This window comes from Pogoniulus pusillus, chromosome 22, assembly GCF_015220805.1.
Source record: "Pogoniulus pusillus isolate bPogPus1 chromosome 22, bPogPus1.pri, whole genome shotgun sequence".
Taxonomy (NCBI): domain Eukaryota; kingdom Metazoa; phylum Chordata; class Aves; order Piciformes; family Lybiidae; genus Pogoniulus; species Pogoniulus pusillus.
Window position 1 is genome coordinate 8,196,566 of NC_087285.1, and position 15,194 is coordinate 8,211,759.

Here is a 15,194-nt window from a genome sequence, read left to right on the forward strand (position 1 = left end):
AAACCATCAGTCATCCTTAACAGGAAAGTCACATTAAAGTGTTTAAATGTTTGACTGATTATACCTAATAATTTGAGAGAAAGATTGTTTTTTCCTCAGTGCTAATGAGAGTGAAGATTTGGGTAGCTGACTCCAAATCACAAAAACTACAGAATCAAAGTTGGTATGCCCTAATGAGCAGATTTTCTCATTATTAAAGAAATGGTTCTGGATTTTTTTTTTTAATAGAAAAAGAAGTCACATGGATTTTTTTGACAATTCAAATAGCAGCCACGACTGGAATTTGAATATAGTATTTTATTTCAGCAAATCAAAGGCAGTATTCTCTGCAAATGAGAAATTGCAGGAATTTGGTTTTGCTGTAACACCAGAATACACTGTCTGGAGAGACTTTTCCAGTCTTTTGATGACTCAAAGTACTCTAACCTGGAGCTGCAAGAACCATCTCAATAAAAATATATCTTCAAAGAGAAAATGCTACTCCTTGAGCTACCTTCCCTGGACTCACTCACCTCTCTGGCTCCCAGCACACCACTGCTCATACCACTCAACAACTTTGCTGCAGTAAACTTGAAAACCTCCAAATGGAATACTTCAATTTTATAAACAGATAACACAGTTAATTTACTGTAAACCTAAGCTCTTAACACATTCCAAAAGGACTAACTGTTCTTCAAGTAAAACAGAACTACTGCTTTAATTAGTTATTACTTGAAGATAAAGGAGATAGATTTTGCTTAAATGCCAAATAATTATTAAAACCATACTTGCCACAGGAGAATAATTAATGTGTATCTTGTGAATATAAAATAATAGAAGTGTTTCTCCAAATCTAAGTGTGTGTTATACAGAAAAGAAAGTTGCAGCAATGTACAGGTTGTTGGTATATAGTGCTCCATTGTTCTTTCACTTCACTAGTATTCTGAAGGCTGAAATAGGAAGCATATTATAAATATTGTTGAAAACTAAGAAAAATATTTTTCTTATATGTAACAGTAATACTAAATGCTTTAGTTGTAATCGAATCAGATAAGATTAAATGAGCCAAGGATACAGTCAGTATCTTTTGGACTTAATCCTTTCTAAGGTAAAAAAGATTACCCAGTATGCTCCAGTATTCTGCTGGGTCTGGTCACAATTAGTACGCATCAAAGAGTTTCTCCATGTATAATATAGGTATAACTCATACCTACCTGTGCCAAAATGAAATCCATGTTGTTCTACTATTGTAACAGTGGCAGACCACATCTAAAACTTGGATAGCATTTCTAATTTTCCACTTCAAACAGGAGCTTTTAGTATTTAAACAAGCCTGAGTTGCAAGTCTGGTACTACTCAGATGGCATTAGAGCAGTAGATACCAGCTACCTTGAAATTCAACATGTCATTTTTTAAAGCGTGCAATCAAGATGTTACAAAATACTAGACAGATACATCTGGTGGTTGCCAGAGTGCTTTCTGCATGAGCTCCTGGTTAGAAGCAGAAATTGTTTCCTCAGATACCTTGAACCTGCCTAAATTACAAAAGGTTCATCTCCTTCCACGAGAGAATGCATTAAAAAAGTGCACATAATTTCAAAAAGAAGTTGACCTGCCATGCTCTACTTCAGTGGGGAAGAAGAGGGTGACATTTGCACTTCTTTCTGTCTCCTCACCCTTTCTTTCTCAGTGTTCATAAATCAACCAAAGTTAAAGCAGGATGAGCATTTTTTAAGGGCAAGGCAGTCATAACACTAGAAACCTCCATATGCTGCAGGCCCATTTTAAAGACCATGTTTAAGATCCTGAGCTTTATTCTCTTATAGACAGCTCAGGCTGAGGAAGATTCATCCAGCTCCACTGCAGACCAGCAGGCTGCATTAAGCAGAAGCATATCGCATCAGGAATGCTACGGAGCCTCCAAACAAATGAGGAAATGATCCCTGTGTCTCAGGAAAGGATCGTTTTGGTGGCAGCTACTGGAGAACAGAGGACGGGTAAAGTTTGCTGCTTGGGTGGTGGCAGCTTTTCTTTTCTCTCTCCAATTTGTTTTTAAAGGAAAAAATATGAGTCCATAGGGGGTTCACAATTGCTTTTTCAGCTTGGTGTAATGACAAAGGTTGGCAAGCCCCATTTCCAAAAGCAAACTTTCTCTTCTCAAGGAAATGGACGATTTTCAGGTGACTTTCAGAATAAGATCTATCCAAAATGATTTTTAATACCTCATCCTTTGCCAGCACTGCCACAGCTCAATGAAATCTCAGCAGTCTACTTCTATTGTTTTCACTTGGAACCTATTCTGTTCAGAAAACAATCTACTTTCTGAAGTCTGAATGCCTACTCTCTTTATGGGTTTAATTTGCTGACAATGATGATTGCTTGGGTCTTCTACTGATCTATCAGAAAAATATTATTTCATTCTGAATTGCTATTGCATAACAAGGACAGAAAGGAGAGCAAGAACAATCAATGGTTTTAGGTGAATTTGCATTGGGTTGATATATTTTAGGCTACACAAACTATGGTGAAAGGTATTGTCTTCAGGCAGCTTTATTCCAAGTGCAGGCAGGACAGACAAACAACGACTAAAAGTCACTCAAACACGAAGCTTCATTTGTTCTCTATAACTAAAAATAGCTTACATTTTTTCTATTTAACTTTTGTCAAGAACTCCCTGCTCGTCCTTGCTGCCTCTCCTTGACTTTTTGCACACTGGGATGGGCTCAGTTTGCTTGGAGAAGATGACCCTGCAAGAAGCATATTCTTCTTCAGGTATAATCATGTCACCCAGTGCCAGTCCAAACCTTTTTCACTAACTGTAGTTAAAAACATTTTCATGTAAGGGTGCTCTAGAAATACATTATTGTGTTTTGTTTCTTGGTAAGATCTCCTTATGACAGCCATCAACTAAACTCTTTATGTGATTAGACAATCCTTTTCTGTAGAGAATTAGACATTTTGCCTTGCATTTCACCAATAGTAAGAGTGAGAGAATGGAAAGCAGGGAAGAAAGGAAGCTAAAAAAGTAAAACTCCAGTACCCTGTAAAAGCAGCCTTGCTTTTGTCAGAACCTTACTGGAACTCCCAATGGAGTGCCAGTGCAGTGGTATATCCCAACAGAGCACAGAGTAGGGGACATGTTCTCATCTGTGTATATGCATCATTTACTGTACTCTGCACACAGCATTACTGACTGCCCTTCATTACTGCTAATGGAATCTCAAGGTCAATGACCAGTCATAAATGTCCATTCTAAATAAAATGTATTGAAGACACCCTGCCCAATGTCTTTTACGTAGGTTTCTGGTGAGACCAGGAGTGTGAAAAACCCAGTTGACCTCTCCAGATAAAAAAATTATCAGCTTTATGGATTTAGATTTTAATCTGTTTCAATTAAGTGTATCACTGAGATTATATGTTTGCTGTGAGCTAGTCACAAATTGTGACATGTTTTATCAATATTCATTTTCTCTCCCCCACGCTCACAGTTTTTCTCCCATGTGGTGGTCTCCTGGCATGCATATGTATGAGGCCTCTGGTGAGAGTACTGGTATTGCAACAGTGTTGTAACACTCCTCATTTTGTAATTAAAACTTTTGTATGTTTAGCTTGCATATCCCTTCCTTCTCACATGGAACAGCTGTAAGGCATTAAGAGTAACCCCAAAATCCCCCCTGGCCAGGATGAATAACATGTTTGAATTCATAGGTAAAGATCTGACAGAGAAATAAAAAACCTTAACCAACAATAAAACCCACACACAAATGAAAACATTTGCCTCACCCCTCCCAACTCTTATGCCCAGAAATCGGCCACAATGGACAGACTGGCTTGTATCAGGAATAGCAGTACCAGCAGGACCAGGCCCCTGTATTCAGCACTGGTTAGGCCTACACCTTGAGTACTGTGTCCAGTTCTGGGCTCCTCAATTTAAGAAAGATGTTGAGGTGTTCCAATGTGTCCAGAGAAGGGCACCAAGGCTGGTGAGAGGGCTGGAGCACAGCCCTATGAGGAACAGCTGAGAGAGATGGGGGTGTTCAGCCTGACGAAGAGAAGGCTCAGGGGAGACCTTATTGCTCTCTACAACTGCCTGAAAGGAGATTGTAGCCAGGTGGGGTCAGTCTCTTCTTCCAGGCACCCAAGGACAGAACAAGAGCACACAGCCTCAAACTGCACCAGGGCAGGTTTAGGCTGGATCTTAGGAAGAAATTCTTCACGGAAAGAATGATTTCCCATTGGAATGGGCTGCCCAGGGAGGTGGTGGAGTCACCATCCCTGGAGGTAAGAGGTGGCTGGATGAGGCACTTAGAGCTATGGTTTAGTAAATTAGAAAGGTTACATGATAGGTTAGACTCGATGATCCTGGAGGTCTTTTCCAACCTGATTAATTCTGTGATTCTGTGACTTGGTGCATTGGCAGTGATAAAGCTGTGGTAAGCAGCATGGAAACTTACCCCAAGGTCCTAGCAAGCACCAGTGCCAATGACATGCAAAATGAACTGACTGTAGGCTAAAGACAGTTCTGGTATAGTTCTTTTTCCCATTTGAAGGCCAAGTACCAAACTGCTAGCAGAGGTCACAACACAGGATTGAAGCTTATGGAGGGCAGATGGGCAGATTTAGACTCGGTATTAGGAAGGATTTTTTTTCTGTGAGACACCAGAACATATTTCCCAGGGAAATCTTGGATGCCCCCTCCCTGAAGGTGTTCAAAGACAGGCTGGATGAGGCCTCAAGCAACCTGGTCTGGGGGAAGTTGTCTCTGCCCATGGCAGGGGGTTGGAACTAGATCTTCATGGTCCCTTCCAAGCTAAGTCATTCTGTGAGTGTGTGAATGCTTTGAAACAGTGATACTGACTGACAACATAGAAAAGGAAGGCTGTGAATGATCACCAAATTAATATTGAATTGTTCCTGAATACTCATCTGTCAAATTTTAGACCTTTTGACAGAATACTTAGAAAAGCAAGATAACATTTTCCTAGTCATAATCTTAACTACTTATTTACCTCAAGTCCAGTTACTTCAGAGGGAATAACGAAGATCCAGTTCCTCAACATAGAGCAACTGGGAATTAGAGTTCCTAGCACATTTGTGCTATTTGGATTTTGATCATAGGCCTAAACACTTCACTTTGCGTGACACTAGTTGCTTCTGCATGAACAGAATATATTCCTCTGTATTACATCCAAAAGTTTGACTGTTTGAGCAAAATCTGAAACCCCAGCAATTGCATAAAGATTTAGAACTTCCCCAGGACATAACTCACAGCACAGAGATTTACAGCCTCTCCAAACGAGACTGAAACTGCTTTATTTATACTGCACATCTGCAAAGCTCTTACTTATTTTCTGTCAGTGTGACAGAGAAATCCCCGACAGCAGAGTAAAAATACTGAATTTTAAAATGTTTTGAAAATGTAAAATATTTCATACAGGTTAACAAAAGAACACAGAACTGTTTTCATTTGGCTAAGTCATTTTTACAGAGCAAGAGGTAGAGCCATGCCGTATACGGACCAGTCTGCTTAAGACCACAAGGGTTAATTTTATAGCGGTTTGTTCAAGCATATTGTTTGTCTCAAATGAACTACATTAGCCAGATGCCAAGCTGATATAATAAACAGCCATGCTAAATCTAATGAATTAAGAACAAGAGAACCACACAGATAAATTTGAACATGAATTCAGGTAGTGACAAGAAAGAAAAACTAAGATATATTAAAATAAGCTTTACAAGTTGTAGAGAGATTTTAAACATGAAGACTGATAATACTGCTGACTTGTCACACCTAGGCATTTTACTTTTGTAAGTAAAAAATTTTAACATGGAAGCACTGAGACTTTCCACACAGTAAATATTCCAGACAAAGGATTCAATTTCTGTTGAGAGATCAGAATAAATGACATCATTAATTGAAGTTTTATCATAGTGTTTCTTAGAACAGAATTCTGCATTTAACTACATAGCTGTGTAGTTAAAAGCTCATGTCATATAGGTCTACAGAGGCCTCTTCAAATACACCAAGAAAAGAGCAGAAAAGTGATGCCTGGGCTTATTACAGATGCTAATGGAGTCTAATGACTGATTTGTTTATTTATTTTTAAAACCAGGTAAAGGTGATGGAGTCCAAGCATGTTGTTAACAGGAGCTAAATGAAGTGCAAAATGATGCAAGCATTGTGATATGCATTATTAATACCGTGCAAACATAACCCTTTATCAAGAAATTTGTTAGTTATACAATTAACCAGGTTGGAAGAGACCTCCAAGATCATGCAGTCCAACATATCACCCAGCCCTATCCAATCAACTAGACCATGGCACTAAATGCCTCATCCAGGTTTTTTTTGAACACCTCCAGGGACAGCGACTCCACCACCTCCCTGGGCAGCCCATTCCAATGCCAATCGCTCTCTTTGCCAAGAACTTCCTCCTGACATCCAGCCTAGACCTCCCCCAGCACAACTTGAAACTGCGTTCCCTCATTATGTTGCTGGGTGCCTGGCAGAAGAGGCTGACCTCCACCTGGCTAAAGCCTCCCTGCAAGTAGTTGTAGACAGCAATGACGTCACCCCTGAATCTCCTCTTCTCCAGGCTAAACAACCCCAGCTCCCTCAGACTCTCCTCATAGGGTTTGTGTTCCAGGCCTCTCACCAGCTTTGTCGCCCTTCTCTGGACACGTTCCAGCACCTCAACATCTCTCTTGAATTGAGGAGCCCAGAACTGGACACAGCACTCAAGGTGTGGCCTGAGCAGTGCTGAGTACAGGGGCAGAATAACCTCCCTCGTCCTACTGACCACACTGTTCCTGATACAAGCCAGGATGCAATTGGCTCTCTTGGTCACCTGGGCACACTCCTGGCTCATGTTCAGCTACTCTCTACCAGCACCTCCAGGTCCCTTTCTTTCTGTCTGCTTCCCAGCCCTCCGTCCCCAGCCTGTAGCGCTGCTTGGGGTTGTTGTGGCCTAAATGTAGAACCCTGAACTTAGCCTTGTTAAATCTCATCCCATTGGCTCTCACCCATCCAGCCTCTGCAGGGCTTTCCTACCCTCCAACAGATCGACACCTGCTCCTAGTTTGGTGTCTTCTGCAAACTTACTGGTGATGGACGGTCCAGATTGTCAATAGAGATACTGAACAAGACCAGGCCCAGCACTGATCCTTAGGGGACAGCACTACTGACTAGTTCAGAAAAATTCACTACCCTTTCAGCTTGAGCTATTTGAAATTCTTTCCACTTTCAATCCCTTCCTTTGCAGATCAATTAGAAGTGGGTAAGTGAAACAAAGTAACTAGTGAAACAGTAGACATTGTAACTGTTGCAAGGGACAATATAATGTTTTTCATGTGCTGACTGCACAGCTGTGCTTTCTCTTCATGCGAAGAGAGGTGGCTCTGTGGAATGGCACACTGATGTGCTCTGCTAATTTGGGCTTTCTTGAATCAACTCCTAGCGTAGCAAAACTTAAAGGGGGCATCTTTACCACAACAGCAACCCATACTTAGAATGGAACACTCAGGAGCAGGATAAATTACATCATTGGCACAGAACTTCCTGCTGCTACACAAGATGTAAGCAGGGTTTAAGCTGTCCCCATATCACCAAAACTCAGTAATAGGATCTCTCCACTGTGTGTTACAACATTATGAGATGGTGGCAAGGTGATTAAAATTCAGGTCAGGATTAGATCAGCCCAGTTATGCTAGCTTCCCCTCTACCTGTAACACAGATGCACATATGAACATACAGAGACACAGTATTACCTACCAGACTACATATATAAGCTATATATATTGGACACAATGCAATTAAAACACAGACCACATTTTATTAATTTGTTTCAGAAGCTATAAAATACACTAAAATATATATTCTAAATAAACATGGAACAGCTACATTTCATCACAGAGCAAGCTGGATTTAGAAAAACTAAGCCTGTTACCAGTATTGCAGGTCTAAACTTAAAGATGCTATGAAAGTTCAAATTATTACTATCATTGGAGAATAATGGTTACATCACAGAATCACTGAATGGCTTAAATTGGAAGGGACCTTTGAGATCATCTCTTCCAACCTCCCTGCCATGGCAGGGACACCTCTCAGCTAGACTCGGCTGCTCAAGGCCTCATCCAACCTGGCCTCTGACATCCCCAGGGAGAAGGCATCCACAACCTCCCTGGGCAGCCTGTTCCAGAGTCTCACCACCCTCATACTGAAAAATTTCTTCCTAAGATCCAGTCTAAACCTACTTTACCTCAGCTTCAAGCATTTCCCCTTTCCCATTGTTTGACATGCTTATGAAAAGTCTTCCTCCACCCTTCTTGTGAGATCCCTTCAGGTATTGGAAGGCAGCTCTAAGGTCCCTCTGGAGTGTTCTCTTCTCTAGGCTGAACAGTCCCAGCTCCCTTAGCCTATGCACTTAGCAGAGGTGTTCCAGTCCTTGGATCATCTTTGTGGCCCTCTGGATTTGCTCCAACAGCTCTGTGTCCTTATGATGGGGAAACGAGAACCATAACAAGTTTCTCTGTCAAAGACTATACAACTTAACAATAGAAATGGCTTTGCCCTACTAAGTGGTACAATATAGATGGTTTCAATGATTAATTTGAGAACTCCAATGGAATCACTCTTCTCCATCCCAGCATATCCACACCACCAATATCAGCCAACATATAGTCATATGTTATATGGTTTTCTCTAAGGAAGGCAGACAAATTAACACTACACCATGTAGAAGTCACTGCACTGAAATACCTTCTTAATCTGCAGTATGACAACGCTGACAATAAAGTATATCATTTGTGGGTTTGATATTAGATGGAAGATAATAGAAACCAAATTGCAGCACAGAAAAGAAAAAAACAAAACCAAAGATATCTTTCCAAGAAGCAGATGATGTTTCAATTCAATACAGTAATAAAGAGTACTTTGTAGCAAGCAGGCAAATACCTAGTAAATGTAACAAATGATTCCTGACATGAGTCCATTTAATGTACTCTCTCACATATCTCTTTATACATGCTCTTTCCACTGTACTGATCTACTGTCATATTAACCTGGTACTGAAACTACTGCCCTCAGTCAGCTCTGCTTTCCAAATAAGTCATAGGACCTGGGCACCTTGCATATTTGCCTCTTTGCTACTGAAGAATAAAAGAGAAAACATTTTTAAAAGGCGATTCTAGAAATAATAAGCTTTAAACACAACCAAAATGGTGCCCTTTAGTGTCAGAGAAGCCTGCCTGGGGATGTCATGAAGGAAAACAGACACAACTTGTAGATCAAAGATGACTGTGAAAACACAGAATGTTAGGGGGTTGGAAGGGTCCCTGAAATCTTCAAGTCCAACCCCACTGTCAAAGCAGGATCACCTACATTAGATCATACAGGAATTCATCCATGCAGGTTTTGAATGTCTCCAGAGAAGATATGACAACCTCTCTGGGCAGCCTGTTCCAGGGCTCTTGTCACCCTCACAGTAAAAAGTTTTTCCTTATGTTCACATGGAAACTTCTATGCCCCAGCTTGCACCCATTCCCCCTTGTCTTGTCACTGGATGTCACTGAGCAGAGCCTGGCTCCATCCTCCTGACACTCACTCTGCACATCTTTATAAACATGATCACCCTTCAGTCTCCCCTTTCCCGAGCTAAAAAGACCCAGCTCCCTGAGCCTTTTGTCATAAGGAAACATAAACCTGTTTGGGAAAATGAAGAGGTAAAGTTCCTAAAATAAATGGTCACTTCTCTGTTAAATCACTATGCAAGGCTACATTTACAAAGGACCCTACTGAAACAAACTAGTACCTTGAAGGACCCATGATCTTCACCCATGCTGACATGGCTTGCCCTAGCACCCTTTGCTCACAGAGAACATGAAGAAGCTCCTGAATGCAAATGAGACAGATAGAACAAAACAGCCTCAAGTTCAAACCCTATAAAATACCTCCAGCTACATTTTTACAAGCTCTGCTTCAGGATATGTTTAATTAAAATAAAAGCATGATATGATATATGCCAATGTGCAAAGCTATTCTGATAACCAGAGCAGCTAAGAAATAATGACATAAAAGTTCCCCTTAAGACAGTTATTTTAGAGAGACACAGAGATTAGTGCATCTGCAGCTTGTGGCCAATTCATCATATGCCTACTAATTTTTCCAGTGCTTCCAGCATCTTTCAGGAAGAGTTTATGGGAAGAGAAAGATAGAGCTTTTTTTCCTAATCTCTCCTTCACTGGGAGACAGTAAAAGGTATTATTCATGATATCTTTTTGTTCTGAGGAAAAGGGAAAAGGGAGAGTCAGTATTTGAGACTGTTGGATTTTAGATGATGTCCAGTATGGTTCTAGTTAGAAAATGCAAATTTTTTATTTGCTTGTTGAGAGTTTTCCAAGACAGGCTTGACAAACTATTTATTCTCTGAGGAGTTTGCAGAGAGCTAATATGTGCCACACTAGACATACCGGTATCTGTTCCTTGTCCAAAGGCTGTGACAAATAAAGAACAGATGGGAAAATGGAAGGAATCTCAGCCTCCTTGTGGTGACAACAAGGTACTTCACCGCCTGCATCCTCGACGTTTCAAGACACCTTTCTTTAATCTGTTTACTGAGGCGAAAACGGAAAAAGATAGCTAATGCTACCTATGTAAACCTCACAGATGCTGTTTTTGCAGACAGAAAATCATTTGAAAACCAACTAACTTTCATCTAAGCCCTTCGACTTGGTAGCATACTGCTTTGGGTGGTAAGCAAGCTCCTCCCGGGTTGATAGTGCAGAAAAGAAGCGAAGGCATAGACAATGAACATCAGTTTGCAGGCTCATCTCCATGTTCTCTCCCTGCAGGGCATTTTCACATCCTGACTTGGTCTGTCCTTTTCAAAGTTTGCATTCACTAGAGAGATGAGTTTACTCTTTGCTGCACCCTATGCCATCTGATTATTCAACCTCCTTATCTTCAGAATGCTTTCAGAAAATCAGACTGCAAATGACAGTCCCTTCACAAACACTGCAAGAAGGATTGCTTTATGAGGCTATTATGGATTGCCAACTATTAGACGTAGCTTTCCAAACAGGGGTGGCCCCTGACCCTCACAGCTCTGGCCACACAACAACCTTGCAGAGCTGTCACCACCTCTTGGCAGTAACTAATGTGCTGAAGTCACAGCTGGAGTTCACAGGTTTAAGCAGCCTCCTTTGCACACCATAGTGATGTTCCACAGTAGCTGTAAGGATGCATTTTTTTTAGAGCACTGCCTTTTAATACTGTGAAAGATTATGGCAAAGGTCCCACCAAAACTTAACAAGGACAGTGGTACTAATTAGTAGCATATACAGCCCAGCTCACTGCCTTAAGAATCTTGCCTTTGTGGTTTGACAAAATTTCCAATTTGTCTTCTGACAATGCTGACCTCCATAAATTTGCCATGACCACAGCACACAGTTAAAGGCCAGGTAAGCAGATGTTTTCCTGTGGTAATTAGTATTGCAGTGAAGATGGACTCAGGCTGAGGTTCTGGCTTTTTCAACAGTAGCAGCACTGCTCACCGTTGCTGTCCCAGTAGAGTCCTAGCTGCTACTGGAATGCCACCAGGGTGATTCAGGTGAGCTCCCCCTGACCTGTGCCCAATGAAATGAGCCAAGTTAGCACTGCCACTACTTATACAAGTTAAGCTAATGGCGCTGAATCAGACACAGGCAAATCCCATGAACAATGTAACCAGTGGACCTGAATGCACAGTAAAGGACATCTGGAAACAGATTTTGAGGTGAAGAGTATGCAAGGGTCATAAAATTGCAGCTAAATTAGGATTTAATTTTTTTACATAAATCTTAGGCAATCAGCAGTAGTTATACAGCTGGTGGCTGTCTGAACACAGAAGGACCATTCTTGAACTGTCGGGCCAAGCTTCCCACTCTTTGTCAAGGCAACAAAGCAATAAAAACATTTAGAGAACTTCTTAGAAAAACAAGACTTTGGGGCAGGAGGTATGGATGAACTCTGATTAGCAGCATGTTACTACAATCTTAAGCCAGAACGTGACCTTAACGCATTTTCTTTTGTCTAAAAATAGCACCATAAGGTAAAAAGCCAGACAGGGCAGCTGGAACATGAAGATATTACCAGGTATGCTTGTATTCATTACAAAGAGCTGGATACACAACCACAGAGAGCCAGCTCAGTCACACATGAGTTTGGAAAGACCCTCTGGAGATCATCTAGGTCAAGCTTGCTTCTCAAAATAGGGTCAAATAGAAGAGCTTGCTTAATTTCCAAATTGCCAAACTTCCTGTATGCCAGTTTGAGTCCACAGGCACCACTGAGAAGAGCCTGGCTCCTTAGCTGTTTTCCCCATTAGTTTTCAGTCACATTCCACTAAAAAATGTTATCTGAGAAGAGCCAAGAACATATAGCATAAAATTTTGAGAGTTAATGCACAATGTGTGTGAACATCATTAGAAACCAAGATACAGAAAGATTTTTCAGGAGAAAAGGAATGCTGTCTGTCCCTCCCACGTTTTGACAAATGAGGACCACTAGCTAGCAAGAAATCAGGAGAAACCTCTGTTGTTAAAATTATGTTCTTTGCTCCCATGAGTATGACAGCTTTACACAGAAGATCTCAAACACAGCAGTCAGTTTTCCATTCTCCAATATCTAAACAAAACACTATTTCAAAGTTTGTCTGTGAGCTTACTTCTAACTAATTTGTGGGTTTTGTTGTTACTGATAATATTTGAATAAAAAGTAGAGAACAGCAAAGCCTGGTTACAAATTCCAGTTGCCCAACACCTTTCCTGTATTTTCCTTTTGAGTCTTCCCTTTCAAACAGAAGAAAACACCCTTTCAGCCACAGGAGAACAAAAAAAAACTTTCCACTCTTCCTTTCTGTAAGACAGCTTGGAAAAGAGGTGACTGCCATCAGACCTCTTCTGTTTGAGTGGATTCAAAGCCTGCCTTTCCTCATCAGAAGAGGGAGTCATTAGTATCAAAGCAGTGACCATTCCAGGGAGAACAGTCTTTTCTCGCCTGTCTCTTGAAGTTGTGCCACTGACAGAAAGGAAAATAAGCTTTCCAGAACGACAGAATCAGAAAGAAGCAGGATTAGAGAGCAGCAGTTCAGAGTTGCCTGGAGGAAGGAAAACCTGGGTTGTCAGTCCTTGCTGTAAAACTATTTATGTATTTTATCCAGTGACATACATCCAAAAGTAAGATGTGAATGTGACTGATCTCTTGGAGCACAGAGTAGAAGCTGGTGGTTTGAGGCACTGGATTTAGCCCTCACCTCCCCACTACCCATATAATGATTTCATACAACTGACTTTCAAGATGAATGGCTTCTGATTCATGCCTGCATGAAGTCAGGGTAAACCACTTAATTAGATTAACTGATCTAATAAGCAGAGAGCTGCACAAAGATCTTAAAGCTCCAGGTTTTCTCTCCTGGGACATCCTTCACACATGTACCCAAATGGACCTTCCACTGTAATGACAAACAAATTGTCCCAAAGATGCACCCACATCACCTCAACAATAAACTCTCTAGAGGTCTCAAAATTCTTCAGCACCAATATTCAGTGTTAAAATGTAAAAAGCCTCAGCCAGTTACATGCAGTTTCATTGTAGGTGAAGTACACACCTTTAAATTAAAATAAAACACATTTCCTTCCTCTCCTTTGCCTGTTCCCTCTCCCTTTTACGAGTAGGATAGGGCATGCTGCTTTTTCCTTAAGAAGCACACCAGATTTCCTGTCTTAAACACACTCCATAATTAACAACCAACAAATAATGAGTACCCAGGATATATAAGTCTATTAGAGTGCTGGCAGTGCTAAAGACTCATGCTGTTTCACTGTGGGCTCCACTTGAAGAGGTGATTTATGGAGGACATTTTTTCATTAAGTAATAGCAAATGGTTTCCACCCTCACAGTACCCAGCAATCTTCTGGGAACAGAACAGCGATATTGAGTCCCTTTCTGGAGAGGAACATTTCAAGGACTTTGACTAGAACATAAAATGACAATCATTTACTCAAGGTCAGGAAAAAATAAGGGCAAATACAACCAGAGGTTAAGCAGAAGGGGCTTGATTGCATAAAATCTGTCAGTTAGAAAAATAATACAGTTGCTTTCAAAACTACCTATACCCTGGCAGAAATAAAAAGATGGCCAGATCATCACCAAGTGTCTCAAATTATCATTACTATTTCTACATCTCCTATAATCATTATTACTCCCAAACAGCTAAGCTCTTATTTCCTTTAATTACTTCGAATACTTCTACTTGGAGTAAATCATAAAGAAAGCTCCACTATGAAGTGACAAAGCTTCAAGTACTGTCAATGTGCCAGCCAATACCACAGTAACACTGGTGCCTAATCATTTCAATTACCAACTTCCTACTCCCCTAGGAGGAACTGAACAGAAGAAGAAAATATAATTACATTGGCACTCCTGCTATTGCACATCTATTTTCTCTGCAATTCTCCAGTGCTATTTACTACAAGAGCGTGCTTGCTAATAGGGATCTCTCCAGTGTATGGACACACAAGAATCAAAATACCATGATTATAATACCTTGCCTTCTGGGCAACTAATTTAAGGCATTCAAAGATTGTAATTATATTAAAATAAGCATTACATTCCTAGGAATTGTTCTTCTCATATCATGGATACAGATGCTGAATTATCAGTGAGAGCACACCAAACCACTGGCAGAGGTTAGAAAAGTGAACTGGAATGTTGGCTTCCAAGGATCCAACACTGATTTTGACAAATGTTTTCAAGCTCTCATATTAATTTAAAAAAAAATTGCCTACATTGAAAGACTGCAGTTCAGGAGGCCAAGTAAGTACATATAACTACTAACGTAAATTAATTTTCTTAGGTGCCAAGAACAGGTTTTGCTGTGACCTGGTCACACAGGACAGAAATATCGTTAAAAAAATTCCCCCAGTATATTAAATTAACTTGTGCTATGATACAGGTTTGGGTTTTTTTTAATGAATCACTAAAGTCTTACAATAAAGTATGACAATAAGGTATGAAATTTTAAATGTCACATAACTGATAGAGCAAGATGAATACTATAAAAGTAGTTTATTTCAACCCCCATCAGAGCCTAGAAAGAACCTCTCCCCACTGTACCATGGCAAAGGTGTGAGTGAAAACAGTGTGCAGGCAACACAAGCACACAGAGGTACTGTTCCAG

The 15,194-nt window shown here is 40.6% G+C and overlaps 1 protein-coding gene across 3 annotated transcripts in view; it reads right to left on the bottom strand.

Annotated features, from left to right (window-relative positions):
* The window catches only part of SLIT3 (slit guidance ligand 3), a 525,031-nt gene that overhangs the window by 259,957 nt on the left and 249,880 nt on the right, over positions 1 to 15,194 (bottom strand). The window lies entirely within an intron of this gene.